Source organism: Arvicanthis niloticus, chromosome 7 (assembly GCF_011762505.2).
Source record: "Arvicanthis niloticus isolate mArvNil1 chromosome 7, mArvNil1.pat.X, whole genome shotgun sequence".
NCBI lineage: Eukaryota > Metazoa > Chordata > Mammalia > Rodentia > Muridae > Arvicanthis > Arvicanthis niloticus.
In genome coordinates this window covers 34,670,253-34,674,706 of record NC_047664.1, presented here as the reverse complement: position 1 = coordinate 34,674,706, position 4,454 = coordinate 34,670,253, and the positions used below count along the sequence as shown (strand labels likewise).

Below are 4,454 nucleotides of genomic sequence, written 5' to 3'. Positions count from 1 at the left end.
AGCTCATCGACTTAGAACTCCATCAGTGAACTAACCCACTACCTTCACTTGCTCATCCTGTAACTTCAAATATATCCCACTCCTGAACATGCTGTCCTGGGAACAAACCTTCACTGCATAACCTTTTGGACTCAGCAAACAGAGAATTTCTTCAACCATTAAGGGGTCTGTACCTAGTAATAACAGACAGGATAATTTCCACCTCAGTTGTGGAGAAGTGAAGAAAATGTGCACCCACAGTCCTTGACAACATAGTACTTGAAGTTCTAGCCACTGCAACAGGAGATCCTAGGACCAGGGAGTTTAGTAAGGCCGCAGGATCTAAAACCAACACACAAAAGTTTGTTCCATTTCTATAACTAACAAAACACCAAAACTTGGTGGTCAACTTCACTATACTTGGAATTAACTGAAACCCAAGCATCGGGGCACAGCTGAGGGGGATTTTTCTTCACTGAATCATTTGAGGTCAGGAGACCACTGTAAACCTGGCCACGCCTTCTCGTGGCAACCTATATAAAAAAGACAGAAGGAGGCGCCACGGCTTCGGTAGCAACAACTCTCTGCTGCTTGAGCAGTGCGATCACCTTCCCCAGGAGCTCCCAGCACCCTGCTGGCCCCTGCTCCATGGTAACCATGTGCACCCAGAAGGCGGTGATCAAAAATGCAGACTTGTCAGAAGACATGCCACAGGCCTCTGGTGGAGTGCAGCACCCAGGTGCTGGAGAAGTACAACACAGAAAAGGATATTGCTGCCCATATCAAGGAGTTTGACAGAAACACAACCACACCTGGCACTGTGTTGTTGGGTGCAACTTTGGTAGTCACGTGACACACAAAATCAAATACTTCATCTACTTCCACCTGGGTCAGGTGGCCATTCTTCTGCTCAAATCTGGTTAAAAGCACTGGGAACACGCAGTGATCCCTCCAAAAACAAGGGCTACATCCTAAATTCCAAATACCAGAGACCGAATCCTCAGCCTTGCTAAGGGAACACCTCGTTTGATTTTGTTGTGTTTTGTACAGGGCATCAGCCTCTGTACAAGTTTGTGGTTATAAAATAATTAGTAAAACAGCTTACATTTGTATTTATTTTCTAATCTATATTTCTGTACCCATTTTTTCCTCCCTTAAGTCACTCATTTAAAAATAAATCCTGCTACTGAGGCAGTCTTTCACTGTTTTTAGAACCTACATCTTTGGAATCCCAGCATATATTGAAGATCACCTGAGATGTCCAGCCTCATGGACTGAACAACTATTAGATTCTTGGCCTTTCCATCAGGAGGCAGCAATTGTTGGATTAGCTAAACCACAGCTAATAAACTTCTCTAATAAATCCCTTTTAATATGCATAAATTCACTTCATCAGTTCTGTTTCTCTAGAGAACTGACATGCATGCATGCTTGATACATACATTTATATATACACACATACAAACAAAGCACGTACAGAATATATGAAATTATAAAATGATAATTATCCTGGTTGAGTTTCCCAACTTGATACAAGTTAGTGTTATCTGAGAAGAGGGAACTTTAATTAAGAACAATGTTTCCATAAGATTGGGCTGTAGAGTATTTTGTAGTGAATATTGTGGGAAGCTCTAGCCCACTGTGGGCGGTGTCACCCCAGACAGGTGGTCCTAGAAAGCAAGCCAAACAAGGCACTGTGAGCAAGCCGGTAGACAGTACTCTACCATGGCTTCTGCATCAGTTCCTGCCTACAGGTTTTCTTGCTTTGAGTTCTTGTCCCAACTTCCCTCAATGATGGATTGTAAGCTGTAAGATGAAATTAATTCTTTCTTCCCCAAGTTGCTTTTGGTCATAGTATTTTATCACAGCAAGAGAAGCCTTTAGGCAATAATGAAATAAATCATTGATTTGAATGCTTGGAAACATACCATGCTAATGGCTTGGAAGACTCAACATGGCAGAGGTCAAATCTTTCAAACTGATTTATAGGTTTAATCTAGTTCTTATATTAGAATCTCAACAAGGTGCTGGGCATAACAACACTGAACTTACGAGGCTGAAGTAGAGGACCATGAGTCTGAGAGCTGTGTGGTGAGTCTGCCTTGAAAATGCAACCTTCAATATGGTCTTTTGTGGACATACATATCTGTTCTAAACTCTAAAATTTATGTGCAGAGCATACATTAAGTGAGAGACAGAAACAGGCTTCAATACGCTGGGCCTACAGAGTATAGAATTAGAACAGTAGCATTGGTGGAAGGGCAGATACACAGATGAATGGAACTCAACGGAAATATGTCCAATGTTCCTTCTCCTCCTCCTGGCTGAGTACTTCACTGTGGCCCAGGATATTCTCTTGGACTCAAGTAGTCAAATGATCCTCCTGCTTCAGCTTCTCCACTAGGCAGAATCATGGGCACTCACTAGCATTCTGTGACAATAGGGTAGGTTGGTCATGGAGAAAGAAAGGCATCAATTCTAATATAAATGCCAGTTGCCAGAAAGACTGAAAACCCTTCCCCACAAGAGCTCCAAGTAAGAGATAGCATATTCTAGAAAATAATGATATAACAAAGAAAGGTGGGAGAGGGTAAAGAATATTACCTGAACAAGTCATGGTTCTGGGGTGGGGGTGGGGCTTTGGGGCCTTTGACTTTGGACATGTCCCAGCTAATTTCCATTTTGGGAGTATCTTTCCTTTTTTTCTTTCCCTTTCTTCCTTTTTTTTCTTTTCTTTCATTCTTCTTTTCTTTTTTATGTTTTGTTATGTAGCCTTGGCTGTCCCAGAACTCAGTAATGTAGACCATGCTGGCCTCAAATCCATAAGCAACCCACATGCACCTGCCTCTGTCTGCTGAGTGCTGAGATTAAAGGTCTGAACTACCACACTAGCCCTTTTCTTACGCTGTCTCATTTCTATCACTATCCATATGTCCTTGGTCCAACTCTTTGTTCTGGAACACAAGATCCTGGAAATCTCAGAGGGAGTCACTCTGGACTCTGATCTGTTCCTGTTACAAAACCTCACTTTCCAACCTTTTATTAAGTACATCTATTTGTATGTATGTATATGCACATATGTATGCACATGTAGAGGTCAGAGGATAACTTGTCAAGAGTCGAGTCTCTCCTTCTACCATGTGGGTTCTGGGAATCAAACTCAAGTCGTCAGGTTTGGTGGCAAGTACTTGTACCATCTTGCCAGTCACCTCGATTCACTTTGAAAAGGAACAAAGGGACTCAATGGAGGGAAGACTGTGTCCTTTCAGCAAACAGTGCTGAATCAGGAGACATGAAAACAACAAAAGGCTTGCAAATCAAAATCCTCACATTTTAGATAAAGATTCATTCAAGATGGACTTCAGACTTAAATATAAAACATATAAGAAAAACTTCAAGAAAAACGTAGGATCTCAAAGAGAAAGTCTTTGAGATCTAGGATAATGAAAAGATTTTTTTTTTTAGACCTGACACCAGAAGCCTGATTCATAAATAAAAATCTTGAAATACTGGATCTCATCAACATTAAAAACTTCTGCTCAGGGACAGCAAGACTATGTAAAAGTGATAAATTACTTACTATGATGTTGTGGAGTATGTATTTGATTTCCTATAGAATTCTAGACATGCAGACTCCAGAAATTCTTGGAACCTGTTGGGAGTGATAGTGTCTTTTGTGTGCTAATGATAACTTTGTGGCTGCTGTATCCTAGGGAGCTGAAGGATGGCTGATGGCCACTACAAAGTCCATCCCAACAACCTCCCAGGACATGAAGGACTAAAAAGTATAGTGATCACCAACAAGCCTTCATCAAATCCCATTCAGACACAGTTGCCAGTTTCAGGAGGCTCTGGACAGTTAAAACTTGTGAAAGCTCCTGGGCTGTGGTTCTAGGAAGACCCCTTCCCATACATATTGCTCTACAAGTCCTTTATCTGTATATTGTGTTAATGCCTGTAAAGTACCCAGGAATTTCCCTCAACTCTGTAAGTTGCCCAAGCAAATGAACTGAACCTGAGCAGAAAGTTCTAGAAACCCAGGTTATAGCCAGTCACTCAGCATCACAGGAGAAACACCCAGAGCTTGTGATTGAGATACCTGAAGTGGGGATAGTCATGGAGACCAAGCCCTCAATCTGTATGATCCAATGTTATGGCCAGGTAGACAGTATGAGAACTGAGTCAAATTGGAAGATACCAGCTTGTGTCAATTGCTGCACACTTTTGGGGGACATAGAAGTCTTCTATATTGATTGTTGTCCATAGAAGCATGATTGTATGAATGTATGTAGCCATGGGAAAACATTAAATTACATAGCCAGCAGATAACTTTTATCTAGAATATATAAAAATGTACATAATTTGACTTTTATAAAAAAAACCAATGGATTCAGTTAGAATTTGGCCAAGACTGCAGAATTTTTACCATGTGTGACAGAAAGCACATGAGAAGATGCTCAGTGCTCAAAGTTACT

At 41.2% G+C, this 4,454-nt stretch overlaps 1 pseudogene; it reads left to right on the top strand.

Annotated features, from left to right (window-relative positions):
- The first annotated feature begins 636 nt into the window (after positions 1 to 636).
- LOC117713159 (dynein light chain 1, cytoplasmic pseudogene) lies at positions 637 to 903 on the top strand (annotated as a pseudogene).
- The last annotated feature ends 3,551 nt before the right edge of the window (positions 904 to 4,454 follow it).